The 19,337-nt window shown below is 38.1% G+C and overlaps 1 protein-coding gene across 7 annotated transcripts in view; it reads left to right on the plus strand.

Moving 5' to 3' along the window:
* Nucleotides 1–1,417: 1,417 nt before the first annotated feature.
* The window catches only part of NRIP1 (nuclear receptor interacting protein 1), a 116,880-nt gene continuing 98,960 nt past the window's right edge, over nt 1,418–19,337 (plus strand). For 3 of the 7 annotated variants that reach the window (XM_037833489.1, XM_037833445.1, XM_037833473.1), the window contains exon 1: nt 1,418–1,646. The gene's annotated coding sequence lies outside the window, so the exon portion shown is untranslated. Of the gene's footprint in view, nt 1,784–2,405; nt 2,640–7,583; nt 8,214–19,337 lie in introns of those variants that run through there. The other 4 variants (XM_037833455.1, XM_037833497.1, XM_037833465.1 and 1 more) reach the window with 3 other exon arrangements.

The following is a 19,337-nucleotide window of genomic DNA, read 5'->3' on the forward strand; positions in this document are numbered from 1 at the left end:
GCTTTACTTTAAACAGAATTGTGACAGTGAGGCTGTCTTCCCAGTCTGCACCAGACTAGAAGCTGCCAATCCGAAGAGGAGGGGAATGTTAGAGGCTAGCACGCTGGCAACAGAAAGGACAACAGATTGTCAGTTACTGAATGGGGGAGAGGGAAACTACAAAAGGCAGATATAATTAGTGAGCCATAGCATTCTAGAGACCGTCAGTGCAGCAATTGGTGGCTTATATACTTTTGTAGTTCCTGGGACCATCATCCCATGCTAGGAAGGAGCCTTGAGGTATTTGTGAAGTAATACTACAACCTACCATAATAATTAATTTTAATAAAACTGACCCTGGATTTTCAAGGAAATGCCAAATCAAGTCCAATAAGAAAACAGAAATAAGCATAATACATTTTAGAAAATCTTTATATAATGAACATTTTTTAAAATGAAGTTTGATCTCTTAAGGGGTCAAACTCCGATTATGCTGATCATCACTTACTAGAACAGTCACTTGGTATCAGTCTTGTATAAATAATGTCTTATAGAACTGCAGACTTTAAGCAAATTGCCTTGAGCAGATTCCGAACTGTGGCATATGCAAATAATAAGCTATTACCTTAGTTTTAAACTATAAGATGGCAACAGATTGCATAGTTTACATCACCTGAGTAATGTAAAATAATTTTTCTGAAAAGCACCATTACCATTAAGCAAAACATTCCTACTATGTGTTGGGCATTGTGCTAGTTGTTGGGTATAATAAGCATTGATATGAAAAACTGCTTTTGCTTTCAAGATCGTGAAGGTATTCTTAAACTCTCATTCATATTTTTAAAGGTTAAAGGAAATTTTAAATGTACAATGCAGCCATTACATAACAGGCATAGAATACTGTTTTTATGACATGGATAGTTTTTTTTTTTTTAAGTGCACTAGCAACTCTATTTTCAAATGTTATCAATTCCTAAGGATGTGAACACCTACGTTTAAGAGTGGAGTGCCTCATCCACTCACTCGTTTTGTTTAAAAAGTGTTTTAACACAGGCATGCCATTTGGAAGTTTTAGGGTTAGGCTACGCTGTACTTTAGCTTTTTGTGTCAAGTAAAAACAATTTAGTAACGACACTCATTTCCCCTGATAATTTTTTCATGGCAAGTTACTAAACGTTAAGAGTCAAAAAGAAACCTGACATCTGGGGAGGTGTTGAGGGGGTGTTACTAGTTATAGTTAGATGTTTGGGGAGCGTTGAGGATAAGATTTGAAAACAGCAAATGCAAGGAGAAGGAGAAATTTCGGTTTCATATGACTCTCCTTCCTTTACTTTTTCGGTTCACCAGTCTAAAATCCACCCCCAACCCCCAATTTAGAGGCGGGTTCAGCGAGACTAAGCTGCAGGAAACCGAGAAGCTTCACAGCGCTGCCGCCCCGGCCTTGTGATGTAATTGTTATTTCTTATTTGGAGACAGAACCGAAGAGAGCTGCAGAAGAAGTAGCAGCCCTGTTCCTTTTGCCTTGTCTTATGGGTCAAATCCTTTCCAGGGATGATGCAGATTCGCTGACAGACTCTGTTGGAGACTTCACAGTGACAAAGCAGCTGAAGATAAGCCCTGCTTCTGGGTCCTACAGCCGTCCAGGGAGCTGAAAGGATACACCTCAGGTCTCCTTCCTAGTTTTTCTATCGGAACCACTCCACATTTATTTTTGGGTGCCTACTATGTCCTGGGAGTGGGCTCAAAATGATACAGAGTTAGTGCTCGGGTCCCACAAGATTAAAGCACGACTCACAAATTACAAGTAGGTGGAAGTTGGAGGGTGGGTGGAAGGGAGCCGAGGGAACGCGTGTTGTGGGGTGAAACAGGAGGAGAAAGACGCATAAGGCGCCAGCAGCCTTTATGCGCGTCTAAGGTGCCCTGGCACCCAGGCTGTGCCCCAAACGTGAACCGTGTGGCCAGTGTAACGAGAACGATACCCCAGGCCCAGGAGAGGAGCTGTCCAGGCTCCTGCAGCGGTCGCGGGCGGCCGACAGGGTCGGGAGCCGAGGGGGCCGACTCGGGAGCGCGGAGCACCCACCTCTTCCGGCAGACACGATTCTCCCGCTGCCTCCCGGCCCCGGAGCCCCGGCTCGGCCATCCGTGGGACGGGAGAAAAGAAAACACAACAGAAGGTTCCCTAGGTCCTGCGAGCTGCCTGGACCTGGGCGGCTTCCTTCTGCCCGGGTGACAATGGGAGGGAGGGGGAAAAAAGGGTTAAGAAACTTGGCTGAAGAGCTGAATGGCGCGGAGCGGCGAGGGGAGGGACTGGGCCGCGGCGGACTCGGCGGTGGAGGGAGGAGCGCGGCTGCGAGCGGGCGGGCAGCGAGCGAGGCGCTCAAAGTCAGCCTCGCAGACATTGCAGCAGAGCCCCGAACTCGGGAGGCGGCGGCGTCGGCGGAGGAGGCGGCTGAGGCGGAGGTGGCGGTCCAGGCGGAGGGACTACCCGGCCCTACGCCCTCGCGCGCGCCCGCCCGTGGCCTCACGTCCGCCGCTGCGCTCGGCAGCGCTGCTGGGCGGAGGGAAGAGCTCCGCGGGGCGCGAAGGGAGGACGAGGCGGCGGGGCGCCTTCGTGGAGTGAGCCTGACGGAGCCAGAGGCTCGGAGCCGCGGCGGCCTCGGGTGAGTGGCAGCCGCGGCCGTAGAGCTCAGAGGAACGGCCACCGGCGCCGCCGGAAACCGCCCGGAACCGCGGCCCGCGGCGGTGGGGGCGGCGTTGGAGGGCAGGGCCGGGGGGGCGTCGAGGCGGCAGGGGCGGGCGGCCGGCGGCTGGAGCGAACTCCCGCGGCTACGTGGGCTCGGCGGCGGGGAGGAATTGTTTGCGGGGAAATCCCGCCTCTCCTCAGGGGCCCTAGTCTCTCTGGGAACTCGGGGGGCCAGGGCAGCGGGGACCGGCAAGTTGTGGAGTTGGCTCCGGGCTCGCCGGCCCGTCCAAGCTGGCCCTGGGCCCGGGCAGTGGGGGGTGGTGGGACGGGGGCAGCCGAGTGTCGCCGACGCCGTGACGGGCCCGGGTGCCCGGGTTGCCAGGACGGGGTCGTGTTCGCCTCGGCTGCCCCTTCGGCCGCGCGTGCCGGGCGCTTCTGGCCGCGCGGGTCTCGGTGCTGCTACCCCGCGGCACCCTGGGCGGCGCCGGGCGCAGCTCCCCGCCTCTCACCCTGGTGCCTCCCTGCGCTATGCTCGCCAGATTCAGGCCACGAAAAGTGAATAGGAAAAGGGACAGTTCTCCCGGCCCCAGTCGTCCCCCAGGCCGGCCCCCGGTACTTTGCCGTCCTCCTCCGAGGACTGTGGACCGCAGGCCTCAGCCATCGTTTTACCCCTGAGCCAAGAACTGGGCTCACATTTCGGGTGAGCCGGTGGAGATCTTGCGAGGCTGTGGGAACCTCCTTTTCTCTTCCCTTGTGTTCTTAGTCTTAATGAGTGGTGTTGTTTCATGAAGGGTTTCCTTGGAAATATTCTCCATACCCGCCCATTCTTTCGAAAGTAGTTTCCAAATTTTAATCAGGAGTTGGTTTCCGTCTGAAGGAACAAAGGACTCAACTGTGTCTTAGAGGCGAACAAGCTGGGAGTCTTTGACACATGTTGATCTCTGAAGCGTTACAGGAGTTTCTATCTTCTATCACGTTAGTAATTTAATTGGGTTCTGAAGCTAGTAAAAGAAGAACAGAATGATAAGTACTTAAAAAATTTTTTTAATGGAACATTTTAGCTTGGGGAAAAAAATTAAAACGTTCCTAGGTACAAACAGGGACTCTTAACTCAGTTGGTAGAACTGAGTTGGAGTTTGTCTCCGGTAATGTAAGTGTTTAAACATGAGGTTATGGGAGAAATATTTTCTTTAGAAGGAGACCTTCTTTAGGTGTCCAAAGTAAATATGGTTGTCGGATTATATGTGATGAAGGCTCTTCACATGTCTTGTGGAATTTGTGAAGCAAGGGACTCTGGTAATTCATTCTTTAAAGTTATGAAGTGCGTTTAACCGGCTTATTAGTGAATCATAGATTCAGCAAGTGGGTGGCATCTTCCTGACGAGATTATTTAATATTTAATCATCATTTTGCCACCTTTGTTGAAGAGACGGTGAAATAAGTGGACTTTTTAAACAAATGGTGCTTCATCTGCTGGGCACCTCAGTGTGGGTTGGCTGCCTGAAGTGTGTTGAAATGTTTCTCAATTTCCAAGTAAGTTTCTCTGGTTTTGCTGGGAGGTTTGGTAACCTAAGTAAGGTTTAAATTAGGTTCACGGAGCAGTGACTTCATCACCAATAGTAACTTTTCTCTGCCTTGATTTAGTGCCTGGAGACAAAGGAGAAAGAGGGATGGGGCAGCCACTACTCCGCAGAGTTACTCTCCTCTGTTTCAGACTCTGGTGGGAAAATCTCTCTTTCCAAACTTAACCCTAAAAGTGCCTTAGTTTTACATATTTATATATTTTTTAAAATGAGGACTGTTTATTGTTGATTTTACTTAAATGAGTTCCCTATTGTGCCTCTGAGGTACTTGAAAACCAGGTTTAATGCCTATGAGAAGACTTGACTTGAAACTGCTTCTTGCCTGTGTTTCCAGACTCTGTAGAACTAATGATTTCACTAATTTAAACACCCTGAAATACTGAAAGTTGGCAATAAAAAGAAGTATCTGTAGAAGAGGCTAAAGGCCCATCTTAACTCTTGCAGTTTTAAAAGCAAAATGTCATGATAAAAATAACCTATACCACCACCTAGAGTCTATTTGTTAGTTTATTACTCTTGAAGTTTGCTTAAATTGACATGTTTCTTGTGGTTCCGATATAGCCAAAAAATGATTAAGAAGTGCTGGTTTTCAAAAGAGAACAATTATTTATGTAGTAAATAGCAAGTGCCAATTTAAATACATGCCACCTTTACAATTGAAAATTATGTCATTTCAAGTTCAGTGGGCTATTCTCCAAAAATTATTAATTCAGAAGAATTTAAAATGGAATCTTCAGCTCTTGCTCCAAGGTAGTTTTGATTGCTTAAAGACTTTCTGGTTATTATCAGAGATTCAAGAATCTTACAAATTAAATGTCATTAAGATATTTTAAGGTTCAAGTGAAACAAAAGCAATGATAATTTCTGGAACTCAAAGGTAAGAGAGAATGTAGGCTACATTAGAGTTGTGATTCAGAGATGTGAAAAGTTAAAGTGATACTCTGTCTTGCTGGTAGTTGATAAGAAATAAAGCCATCTGTTAAATGGGAGACCTTAGGGAAGCAGCTTTGTTGCCACGTGGCTTCTCACATTGTCCATGGAGGAAGTAATGTTCCTTCTTTAAAGGGAAAGATGGCCTCCAAGATATTTAATTAAATACTGGGTGCACAGAGAGAACTAGAGCACTGCATTAATTCTGTCAAACATCACTATTTTAGAACATTGAGGACAACTGAAAATGAATTAACTCATTTCTGAAAGCAGAGTTTTATGGAAGGTGACAGATGAGGCAAAATATGTCAGTCTAATGGAAGAAATAGGGAGATGAGGAGATATGCCATCTCCAGTATGATGAGGAGGAAGAAGGTTATTATTAATTGTACAGATTCCATTGCAAATGAGCATTGGAAGATGATGGCATATAAGCAATTTTAAATCAAAGTGGCTTAGGTTATATGAGATTAAAGGAATAGGACTTTAAATATTAAAACCTTAAGATTGTAAGAAACATAAAGTCTTGTATTTTAAGTGTGGTTCTGGAAAAGCAGTAATAGTTTTGTGTAGCAAGTTTAAAGATAATAGTGCTCAAAATAAATTCAGAACATCTAATATTTATCAAGAAAAATTTGTTCTTTTTAAAATTTTGATAGGTTCAGTTTTACTTTTCAAACATTAGTTACAGTTAGTTTTTCAAGTTTAGGTAATACAGAATAATAATTCTGGTGTCTCTCTCTCTCTCTCTCTCTCATATCCCCTTTTCTAAAATAAATAGCTTCTGTCTATATCTTTGGATGTTTTTTACCTTTGAAAATTGCCTTCATTTGTAGCTTCTCTTCTTGGCTATGGTGGAATGGTGTCTTTACTCTTGTGCTTTTTCCATATGTCCCTTCACGTGGCTGATACACAATCAGGTTGGGTTTTGTTTTTGTATTAGTGATTACTGAAGACTGGAGAAAAAGTATTGGTTGTCCTAACAAAGCCCTGTGTAACCATGTCTTTCAACTGGAGAAATTTTTTTTTTTATTAAAAACAACTTTTGACTACTGTTGAGAAGTCAGAGAAACATTTTCAACAGAGTACAGGGGTGGGGATTTTCAGGATATATGAGTTTGAATCTGTGAATTAAATTGTTCAAGAAGCATACTCTTAAGTTGCAGTGTTTTTAGGGGCCCGTATGGGGGGGTGGTAGATGAGCAAACTCATTCTGCAGCATTTAGATAACAGAACAATAAAGAAATATAACATCAAGAGGGTCACTAGGACTTGAGAATGTAAAAACCAGTGTCAGGTGATGAAACAGGCCAATAGAATGGAGCTGAGGATTATGTCCAGAGGTTGGAATGAAAAAAAGTAAATGGAGGAGAGGGATCTTGTTTCTGTATCCTGTTTGCATCTGGATATGAATTGCTGGGACATGAATTGCTTATGGTAATGGATTCCCTTTTATAAGGACAGCAATATTATATAAACAGTGGTTGTTTGAGGAGGGAGAAAGGACAAGTTCCCTATATGTGCAGGGGCATGCTTTGTTTTTGAATTTTCCTTAAATATATCTAAATTGGAAGATTAAAATTGAGTACCAGAATGGAACCTGGAGTTCTAGTTTTTTTTGGAAGAAAATACGTTATTTTCTTTATTCTATTCTGGAGTTTTCCAAGGATCCTGTGAAAACAGTTTGGCTGGTGAACTGGAGAACTCATTCATAGGATTTCTGATAAAGATAACTTGATGTAAATAACTACAGGAAAAAATGATTTCTTTAAACACATTATCATATGATTCAAAGGCCGGGAGAAAATTGGGACCAGAGAGTCCTCTGAAGTCATATCAGGATTTCTTTACAAACTATAATACAGACACTCATCTGTTGTTGTTTTTTGTTTTTTTTTTTCCTTCCTTGGGACTTGATGGTTAATTTCATGGATATTGAATATTTAGGACTCTAAAAATTAGAGTTCAGTTTTCCTTTCATTTTGCTACAGTTATGAAGGGGTGTTTTTAATTTTTCATAATAGCTATACGTACTGAGATGAGTATAATCGAAAATTACACTAGTTTTTGTCAGTAGTAGTACCTAATCTACTTGAATCTTGAATCTTGAAATTTAAATTGATCCCTACACTTTCTTGCAAATATTACAAATAAATCGTTATAAATTGTGTGGTATTTTATGTTTTAAATATACCTGAAACATAAGAAAGTTTTTCTTAAGTTCATAAAACATACAGAAGAACAGGAATGGGGAAAACATAAATGTCACATATTTTACTATTGTATTAGGACTTTGTTAAAATTAATACTTTGAACCACGCCAGGGATAACATTTAGCATAGAACTTAAGGCATAATATAGTGAGGAGCAGATTTGAGCAATTTAGAGGACTGATAGCTCAAAAATGGAGAAAAAAGTCACCTTTGAGCTTAAGATAAAAGGACCACCACTATGTTTACTTTTTTTTAAGTAATACCAGCTTTTAAAATAGAGTGTTCTTGAAGATAATTGTATGAATAATTACATCATGAATTGCCTGTTTAAAAATTTGACTGATCTGATCTGTTTTTCTGGTTGAAATAAATTCGAGAACTCCAGAATATGTTGACGCTTTGGCTAGAAAGGTGATTGTGGCCTTAATTCATCCCTTTCTCTTGCCTCTTCCTATACTTTCAATAAATAAGGCTGGGATAAAAAAGGTTTTGTTAAGAAACTTGGAAATAGAATTGCTTTTATTGATAGTTTTGTTTGAAATTCAAAGCTAACATGGTTCACTCTCATCAGAAAATTTTTAACATCTTCTTAAACTTTAGGGAATAAAAGCTCTAAATTAAAACCCATCTTGCCTCTATAACTTTGTGTCTTTTAGCAAAAATATCTTTAAGGATGGGAGGAAGAGACCCTTATTGCCTTAAATTCCAGATCACTATGTGACTAAGCCTAGAGTTTCAAGAAATATTAAACTAGAAGCCTGGTGGGATTTTGAGTCATCAGCTTAATATACCACTGGGACCGGGACAAAACCGATTGACTCTGAGGTAGGTGTTTATTCCAAACTTTGGTGGAAAGGAGTCTTTCATCCTTGGGCTTCTAATTAAGAAAGTCATTTCTCAGACACCTGTTAAGTGATAGTCAAGGCTGCTTCTTGTTTTCAGATCTGTAATTTGCTAATGGCTTGAGGGCAATTCATGAACTAAGGAGTTGTTTGAAGCTTGTGTTATTAGTAATCTGCTTTGGTTATTTATTTTCACATTTTTTACCACCAGTGCAAAGGTACTAGGTAAAAGTGAGGTGTAGGAAATTAACTTTAGAAAAGAAAAAAGCTTACGTCATATATAGTGGGTGAGGTAGCTTCTTGTAATTAATGTTTTTAATGGTTTTCACCTACACTGTAGATAATAAGTGAATGTGTCAAATAGGTTACTGCATTAAAAAAGTCAGATGATAAATTAGCATGCACTAGTAAGAAAGGAAATTACATTTATATGCAATCTTAAAATGAGGATGGTAATAGAATTGTGGTGGTTTGGTCATATAATGTGGGTGGGAGAGCCTTGTATGTAACAAAACATGATAAAAGGTTGAGAATTAGAAGTTAAAAATAAAAAGGGACTTCCCTCTTGAGGAATTTATCTAGAAATCAAGAGATGTGAAATGTTTAAAGGATTGTAACTGGTTTGTGAGAAGGGCACTTTTAAAGATTTTTTAGATTCCTGATTGTATAGAAATTTACCATACAAACTGGAAAAGATACAAATCAAAGAAAGGAGTGAAGACAGAAAAAGGTGGATGATATCAAGAAAAAGTATTTCAAAGCACATGAAACAACTCAAATGAGAAATAGGAAATATCCTCAAAATGAATTAATCACAATTGCAGTTTTTTCCCCTTAAAGGGAATATTTGCACAGTGGGTCATGTAAATATAGGTTCAGGTTTGATTTTTGAAAATTACAGCATATTTCTGTTTTGTGGTTACATACACATTTTTCTAGTTTAGATTCTGCTACTGCACCAATATATAATACCAGGAAATTCCTCTTATCTCTCCGGGCAATGTCTGTGGACTCTGTAGAACAAGGAGTTGAATTTGATTTCTAAATTCTAACGTACAAGTCTGTACGTTAATATATGTTGATGTTGACATTAAGCAGTAAAGATTTCAAGCCTGTGGGTTTAGGAGTAGAAGTAGTTGGGGAAAAACTTGAGTTATCAAAAAGTTGTGGTTTAGTCATTTGCCTTTTCCTTTTTTATTGGAGGAGGAGGAGGGAAAGGAAGAGAATTGACATTTTGGGAATTACTGCTTTGTGCCAGGCATTGTGCTGGCTGTTTTACATACATTTTCCCTTTTTGTTCTTTATGATTCCCCTGAGACAGGTTCCATTTTTCTCTATTTTATAGGTATAGAAACCTAGTATTAGAGATGTCAGAGTATCTTGCCCGAAGCCACACAGCTAATTTCATTGATAATAATTTGCTTTTCAATGAGAATATGCCATCTTTTGAAGAGAAAATCAGCCTCCATCCTATTTTCAGGAAGTCATAAAAAAACTTGCTCCAGACTTGGTTGCCTCAACCAAGATTCCTCCCAGCCTGAATTTTCAAAGACCAGTCAATCTCACTGAAAGAGCATTGTTGCTTCCAAATGATAATTCTGCAACACTTTGTGTTCCCTCTTACAGAGAGCTGCTGTCCCACTCCCTGCTCTGAGGAGCTTCCTTTACCAGAGTGAAATGCAGTCAGCAGGGGTGACTGTACAGATTCTTCTCCCTTTCAACACCGACTGGTGTGAAGTGCAACTCAGAATTACCTCAGTATTCTTTGAGGCAGAGAAAGCAACTTTGTTTCTTGATACAATTCATTAGAACAGTCTGTCATGGTCTTAATCCTGGTGTTCCCAAGGCTAATTATGTTTGTCCACTTCAGGGAGCAGTTGTAGCAAATGCTGAGCCGTAGCTCTTCCTGTCCAAAAAGTTAAGACTATTACAGGTCTTTAACATGCTTTCTTTTTTTGTTACCCTGTCTTCACCCACAATAATTTTATTTTAAAGACTATGTTATGCTAATAAACTAGTCTCTGTAAAACAAGGAGGAAATTGACAGTGCATTTGTGAATTTGTTGGAAGGAAGTGAAAGCAAAAACATGAGGAGTCAGCCTCATATTGGGAGTAGAAGGTGGTCAGGAAAGAATTTCGAATTGGGGAGGTTCATGGCACATAGTGTATCTTTAAGTACACATCAGGCATATGCTTTTATTATTGAGGCCATGAGAAATGGAGTAATAAACCTCTTCACCTCTTTTTTTACTTGCCTCATTGAAAATTTATGGAATTTTGAATCCAGAAGAATCAAGCTGAGTGGTTCCCTGTAAACTGAAAAAGTACAGTTAAATTGAAACTATATTGGAGACACAAGGATGAGTAATAAGTCTCATTAACATAATATTTTCTGGTGTGCTTTGGATTTTCAATTGCCAAGGTAATGTTGGAAAAACAAACGATTAGTATAAAAGCTGAAAGGAAATGTTTTGCTACTGTCTTATGTGAAGAGATTGTATTGTATTTTTGATGCCTTCTTTTAAAATTTAATTGAAATAGACGGAATCTACATGATACTAAACACAAGGATTAACGTGGAACATTTGCATTAACCATTTGGATCTTCCCCAGTATCTGGGTGTTCTGGTGTTACTGAGGCAAAAACCAAAGCAATGCAATGTTAGCTCTTTCACTAAAAAGCTACCCTGACTATCCTGGTAATCCTTGACTTATCTGAATCAAAGCCACATTTCCTTCTGTTTTTTTCCCTTTGAATTTCTTTTGCTTGGGGCTTTCACAAATTGAAATAATTTCATACACTTTCTAGATTTTCAGGTTGGAAGAGAATTTGATAAAAGCTAAGGATCCTCTCTATTTAAGTGCACTTGTCTCGGATGTACCTTGTCCTACTTCCCCATTTTCAAACATGTTAGTGTATAGAGACATCTTGCTTAAGAAAAGAGCACATAGCTAGTTAGTGTGGACTATAAATCAAATAGTGATCAAATGCTAGCATTTAGCACTTAGGCATCACTTGCTTTATTCTTGATTCTCCATCCTTTCCTATTTTTAGAATTATTACTTATCTTTCAACAGTTTTTGTTGTTATTAATAAATGCTTTGAAAATTTTAAGTTATCTGCATTTTATAGAGGTGGAAATTGAGCCCCTAAAATTTTAAGTAAATTTCTGAAGTCAGACAGCACTTGGGTAGACCCTGGATGGGAAATCAAATCTTGATTGATTTCACACTTTTTTGTTTGTTTTTGCTAAAGTGATCTCAGAAAGACGAGGTTGTATTCCAGGTGTTGAGGAATAGTTAATAACCTGGGGTCTTGGGTCCAGGAGTAAAATCCAAGCTAACCCAAGGAAGGATTTATAATAACCAGAAGGAACTGGGTCTTGAGAAGTAGAGTGAGAAAGGGTCACCTACATCACCGTTTATCTTGTAGCTTATTTTCTTTTCTTGCCATTGAAATGTACTTGAGAGCAGTCTTATGATCTATTTGATATTCTAGTATTTGCAATCTAATTTCTAGGCTGAGAGTTTTAAAAGAGCAGTTTTACAGTATAGGTGTGCATCTTTTCATGCTTCTTTTCTTATGTATATTTTGAGCTCTGTTTAGAAAGCAATAGGGAAACTTCGTATTCATAGATTATTGGAACCAGGTATCTTTAATTGACCAGTATGAGCACCATGCTCATAGGCCCACTCTACTTATTACTGAAGAGTGATGTTCTAAAAGCATCAGTGGAGGTGTTTGCATCTGTTAGTCCAGTTGAGAACGTAATACAAAGGTTATGGATCTCATTCATGTATTTACCTTTAAAAAGATAGATAAAATGAGGGGGCATTGTCCAGACCATTGATGATAATGTGCCATGAACCAAGTGCACCTAGGACCCCTCTCCCCTGGTAAAGCCCCCTTCCTTCTTAGACGGAAGTGAGAGGACAGAAGAAACCTAACTCTAGCCCTTTATTTGGAGCCAAGACTGACCATGTTGTTGACCTTGGCAAAGCAAATTGGAAAGAAATATTCTCACTTGTGAGATATAGTGGACAAGAGAGTTTAGATGCTTCTGTCTTCCTCAGTAGACTGGAAGCTCTGTGAATAGGAGCTTCTTCACCAGTATATTGTCAGTATTGTCCATGATACATGGAAGGCTATCCATAAACATTTGTTGAGTTGAACTGTACCAGTTTCAACTATTGGAAAAACCTGGGTTTTTTGGGTCAAGGATGGTGCCTTTAGGTACTTATAAATTATAGCTCCTAATTATTATACATAACTTATGCATAATAGCTGCTATTCTACATTTTTTCTCTTTAGTTTATTTAAATTAGGATTTCTAAAAGGAATGATAGTTCTTCCTTAAAATTTATTATCTTTCTAGGCATATTAATTATGAGACAGGGAAAGTGAAATTAACTATTGGTGACATTATAACTAATTCACACTTGAAATAATTTGTTTTGTAATGCCAAGTTTGTCAAAAATATACAAATTATAATATATTAGAAAACATGTTCAGCAGATTCTTTGGGGACAACATTTAATTTTTAAATTTAGTAAGGAAACGAAATGGAATATTTCTAGAGTCTTCTAGGCAGTTTTCTTAGCTTCACTTCCAGAAGTCAAAAGAGGATTCACCAACCTGTCACATTTAATTGCATTGAATTTGACTACTTGGGAAAATGGAGGCATCTCACGGATTTGATGATTCAAAACCTTATATGCTGGGACTTTGGTGGTATATGAAATTGTTTTGTTATTGCCTAAAATTTAGGGTTTGCTTTTTACTAGACAAAGGTGAATTTCTGGACTATTTAAATACTATCGTGCTCACCTAGATTAATAATTGCTGGCGGGAGGCAGAAAAGAAAATTATTCTGAATGGGAGCTCAGAAATTTCTAGATTGGCAGTTTTCAAATGCCGAAGAAAATGTATGGATTATCTGGAATGTATATTTAAATGCTCTTAAAATAACATTAACCTAGTTTTCTGCTTTGTTAAGACAGTTTTTCACCAAACCTAAGTTTATGTGTGCTTGGAAGTGAATGTGTTTTGTAAACAAGAAACACGTCTTCTTTCATGGCTCACAAATTTTCTGTGTATTCACATGCTCGTAAATCATAAGTCATTGTAAAAGTCTTGTCATAGCAAAAGAAGATATGTGAGCTAGCAGATGGATATCCAAAGTAAAATGTTAGAAAATTAGCACCTTTAATATTTATGTGGTATATTCTACATCGTACTTTCATCATCACTTATCTCAGGTACCTGAACTTCCTTTTCCTTTCATTGTTCATTACTGTCAGTCAGTTTTTATAGAGTATATGGGTTTCCATATGTCAGTATGCACTTCTGTTGGATTCCTTAACAGAGACCTAACCCTAATTTCTGTTTTCATGAACTGACACTTGTAGCTAAGGCATGTTGTCTCGTTTAAATTAACATTATTATGTTTGGCAATTAAAAACGGCAGACGAGACTCTGAATCATTAATTTGATGATAGTTGCCCTGCTACATAAGTGTTTACTTCTTGCTTTGATTGCCCATCCATCCACATATCTTACATTTACGCATCCTTATGTATATTCCTCCTGGTAGTGCCAAGAGATGCCTGCATTTGAAAGAATCATTCTAATAACATGGATACATTCACTTTGAGTTAAAAATTCTCATACCACATTCTCTTTCTTCCCCTTTAAGAGTGGTACATTCTGTCATGGAAATATTTTGTTGTTTAATCACCATTCTAAAATGATTTTGCTTTCGTAAAATTATTATATGTTCCGCTTAGTGGCATGTTCCCTTAAACCTTTAAGGTTCAGGATTGCTAAAAGCAAAATGTGACTATATTGATAAGGATAGGTAAATTAATATGCATTTGTTCACACCAGCCATAGAAGTCAGAACAAATTAGAACCATTTTGTTATGTTATTGGTCTTTAAATTGTCGAAGTGAGAATGGTAACTTTTTTTTAGTTGTATGAAGTAAATGGAAGGAGGAATAATTTGAGGAATATGTGCTCAAATTAAAATATCCCTGTGATGATAGCATGTTGGTTTGAATTGTATTTGATTTTCTTTTGCAAAGAATTTTAAAGCTTTTTGGAATTCTGGCAAATGTGAACAGCAATCTATATGCATACAGCTGTTAAAAAGATATATTTTGGGGCTAAGTAGCAAGATGTAATTGTGTTCTGTAGCTTAAGTCATTTGCCCTATTTTATGCATTAGGAAAGAAAAAAATTGTGTTTGTATATATTGCATGTTAAGTGTGATTGGATTTAGCAACCCTCAGTGATCATTGTTATTTAAAAAAAAAAGTAGTGAGGGGATGGGATGTTTTGGTGTGAGGGGGAAAGGCAAGATTACTTCTAAACTGTGTTGACATGATGACCATTTATTTTGCTTTTGGTCAATTTGTGTAGCATGTTCAATGGGATAGTGAAAGGTAGTCATTTGTGGTGAAAATACTAGTATCTTTAAACTGCCAAGTGGTTTAACTATTAATCCAAGACACCATGGAGAATGAAGAATTCATTTTGGGATTAGATGGGTTTTAACATGGCTTTGCCATGATAAAGCTGTGAAATGAGCAAGTCATTTAATGTTTTCTAGCCTCAGTTTCCTTTGTAAAATATAGGTGTTGGACAAGATCATAATTTGGGTCCCCTTTAACTCTGTAAGAATCAGTATTACTTCAAAAGCAAGGTTTTACTTTCAAATGCATTGAGTAGCAGGCTGCATATAATTGAGAGCTGATAGGATGTCCCTTAAGAATTTTTTGAGCATGGCATTTAATATTTTACAGCAAAATTTTTTAGTTTAACATAATTGAACTTGTACTAGATAGGGTTAATAGGCTAGAACAAAAGGTCAAAGCATAAGGCATTAGGCTTAATTAAGGGAGAGCAGGAATGGCAGGAGTGTGTGACAGTTAAATGGGTTTCCCACAGACTAATGTCGGTTACAGTGCAACCATGCCTCCACTTAAGTGGGTTATTTTGTGCAAAGGGCAGCAGTGATTAGCAGTTTGACATGCCAGACACTTCTGGCCAATCCCATCTGTTTAGAGGTTAAAAAAGCACACCTTTATGAGCTGATGGATTGATTTGTGTGCCTGTCTGGTAAAGATTAGAAGTCCAAGGCCAATGCAGTAAATGTCAGTTACAGAATATTGTACTTTCTTGGTTAGCTCATTGTTTTAACCGTCAACTGTTTTATAATGGGGGATAACTGCTGTTTATGGAGAGAATGCAAGATGGGTGAGGGAGCAGGTGAGGGAGGAGGAAAAACATTGCTAGGTAGAAGTGCAAATTAACATGTTCTGTAGCAGGATTTTCAAATGGAGGTATGGCCTATTCTAGATACACTTGATCTTATGGGTGTTTTTTTGGCCTGTTCTGTCTTACAGTTTGAGTCACATCCTTCATTTGTGAGTGTCTCCTTTCAGTCCAGGAGGGGATTTACTTTTGCATAGAGAATTGGTAGCTTTCCTTATTTAGACACCTCTTTTGCAGGCAGCTGAGTAGTTTTATCTATATAAATTAAATATATATATATATATATATATATATATATATATATATATATATATATATTTAGATGAAGTGTAATATTTTGTTCATTGACCTCCTGTGGAAGGTGAAGGGGAAAAGGCAAGAGGAAATGGAGAGAGGGATACATACATAACATACACTCTGTGGACAGGATTTACTGTGCTCACCTGAGATTGATTCATGCTGTTAAAATGAAGTGTGTCTGAACCTAGACTCAGACTTCTTTCGTCGACTTTGAAATAAGAGTGATGCCATTAATATAGTTCATTTTCAGTTCAAGGTTGTAGCCCATCCAAAGATACACAAAGGCTAGATTGTGCTCATAAAAATTGGCTGTAACATACTCTTTTATCCAACGAAGGAAAATCCTAATTGTGGATGGCATAGAACTTCAGATACTGTGATTACAATTAATGAGCTTTGGGTACATAAGACATTCAGTCTTTGGAGTGAGCAGAGTGAAGTGTTTGAGAAATTACAAAATGTTGTAATTGTATCAGATGATTTCATTTTCAACCTGTGGTTTGGGTTCAAATCAAAATGTGACCAAGAACATTGGAAACAATCTTGAAGATTCTGATTGATTCTTCCAGCTCTTACCCTTGTCTGAAGATGTGAACTATGAATTGCTTGTTACGTAGTTATACAGATTCTATATATATCCTGTAAGACCCTGGATTGTTTCTTATAGAAAGAAAATTAAAATATATAAAGAAGATAACTATTTTGGTCACTGAAAGTTATATGTGCATCATCATAATAATTGGTACTTGATTTTATTTATGCATTTATTTTACTGCTAAGCTATTCAAAAGTGAATTGGTTTAACTTAGAGATAGGAATTGAAGTATTTTAGTTTAGAAAGGAGAAAGTGACATTATGATATTGGAGTTTATTTAGTAATAAATATTTAAATAAATACTATATTTAAATTCATTCTTATGTTCTTTGTGGAGAAGCATCAATTGAAATGATTTGGATCTAATACAGATTTGCATGAAAAAGTGTCTTATCCTTTGTAGTAAAAGAAGGTGAAGAAGCATAAATTTTATAATACTAATTGCTTTTCTTTCACTACATCATTCTTAAATTGCAAAAGATTGGCTTGAGTGGTGTAAAAGTACTTGGGTAGTAAATTAAATAAGGGTGATACCTCGAATTTAATGGACAAAAAATTCTTTTTTTTTTTTTCTTAGAGAGGTTGTGCGTTTACAGAATAGTCGTGCATAAAATACAGGATTCCTGTGGACCACCCTGTTATTAACACCTTGCATTGGTGTGGTACACTTCTTAAAAGTGATTAAAGCAGATTTTTATAATTGTACTATTAACTGTAATCTATGGTTTAATTTAGGGTTCATTGTGTTTTGCACTTCCTGGATTTTTTTAAGTTTTTATTCTAGTAAAATATATGCAACCCCAAATTTCCTCTTTTAACCACGTTCAGATGTATAATTCGGTGCTGTTCATTATGTTCACAATGTTGTGCTACCATCACCATCATTCATTACCAAAAGTTTTCCATTGTCTCAAATAGAAACTCTGTACCTGTTAAGCCTTCACTCCCTATTTCCTATGCCCACCCTGTTCCTTAGTAACCTATAATCTAGGTTCTGACTCAATGAGTTTGCTTATTTTAATGTCATTTCAGTGAGATCATACAATATTTGTCTCTTTGTGTCTGTCTGTCTTCACTCAAATTGTGTCTTCGAAGTTCATATTGTTGCATGTGTCAGAACTTCATTCATTTTTATGGCTGAATAATATTCCATTGTAAGTATATATCACATTTTGTTGATCCATTCATTGGTTTGTAGACACTTTGGTTGCTTCCATCTTTTGACAATTGTGAATAATGCCACTACAAACATTGAAATATCTATTCAAGTCCCTGCTTTCAATTCTTTTGAGTATATACCTAGTAGTGGAATTGCTGGATCATATGGTAGTTCTGTACTTAGCCCTCTGAGGAACCGCCAAACTGTCTTCTACAGCAGCTGCACCATTTTACATTGCCACCAGCAACGATAGTATTTCTATTTCTCTTCATCCTCTCCAGAACTTATTTTGTTTCTTTAATAGTAGCCATTCTAGTGGATGTGAAATGGTACCTTGTAGTTTTGATTTACATTTCCTTCATAGCTAAATATGTTGAGCATCTTTTCATGTCTAGCCATTTGTATATCCTTTTTGGAGAAATTTCTATTCAAGTCTTCTGCCCATGTTTTATTGGGTTGTTTGTCTTTTTGTTCTTAGGTTGAAGGATTTTCTTATATATTTGTGATATTAAACCTTTATTGGATATATATTTTCCAAATATTTTCTTCCATTTTGTAGGTTATCATTTTACTTCCATGATAAAGTCTTTGAGGGCAAAAGTTTTTAATTTTGATGAGGTTTCATTTATCTATATTTTCTTTTGTTGCATTGTGCTGTGGGTGAAAAAACTGTTGCTTAACACAAGGTCTTGAAGATGCTTCCTATGTTTTCTTCTGGGAGTTTGATAGTTCTGGCTCTTATGTTTAAGTCTGATCCATTTTCAGTTGGTTTTTGTATAGGATGTGAGGTGTAGGGGTCCTTTTCCCTTTATTTTATTTTATTTTCCCTTCCTTCCTTCCTCCCTCCCTCTCTTTCTTTCTTTAACAAATGGACATCCAATTTTCCCATCATCTTTATTGAAAAGACTGTTCTTTCTCAATTGAGTGGTTTTTGCCCCCTTGTAAAAAATCAGTTGGCCGTAAATGTGAGGGTTGGTTTCTGAGCTCTGAAAGCAATTCATTGATCTATATGTCTGTCCTTGTGCTAGTACCATGCTGTTTTGATTACTGTGGCTTTGTAATAAGTTTTAATATCGGGATCTCCAGCTTTATTCTTTTCTCATGATCGCTTTGGCTCTTTGGGGCCCCTTACCCTTCCATATAAATTTGAAGATTGCTTTTCCATTTCTGCAAAGAAGGGTGTTTGAATTTTGATTGGGATTGCAGTGAATCTGTAAATTGCTTTGGGCAGGATTGATGTCTTAACAATATTTGGTATTCCAGTCCATGGACACAGAATGTCCTTCCATTTATTTAGGTCTTCTTTGATTTAGCATGGTTTGCAGTTTTTTGTTTAGAAGTCCTTTACATTCTTGGTTAGATTTAAATTCCTAGATATTTGATTATTTTAGTTGCTATTGTGAATGGAATTTTTCTTTGTTTTCTTCTTTATTATTCATTGCTTGTGTATAGAAACATTACTGATTTTTGAGTGTTGATCTTGTACCCCACCACTTTGCTGAATGCATTTTTTACCTCTAGTAGCTTTATTATGGTGTTTTTTAGGATTTTCTGTATATAGACTAATACCATTTGTGGATAGAGAAAATTTTAGTTCTTCTTTTTCAATTTGGATGCCTTTTATTTCTTTTTCTTGCCTAATTCCTATGGTAAGAACTTCCAGTACAATGTTGAATACAGTGGCAGTGGGCATCTTTGTGTTGTTCCTGCTCTTCTAGGGGAAGCTTTCAGTCTTTCACCACTGAGTAGGATATTAGCTGTGGGTTATTCATATAT

This window comes from Choloepus didactylus, chromosome 1, assembly GCF_015220235.1.
Source record: "Choloepus didactylus isolate mChoDid1 chromosome 1, mChoDid1.pri, whole genome shotgun sequence".
In the NCBI taxonomy this organism is placed as follows: domain Eukaryota; kingdom Metazoa; phylum Chordata; class Mammalia; order Pilosa; family Megalonychidae; genus Choloepus; species Choloepus didactylus.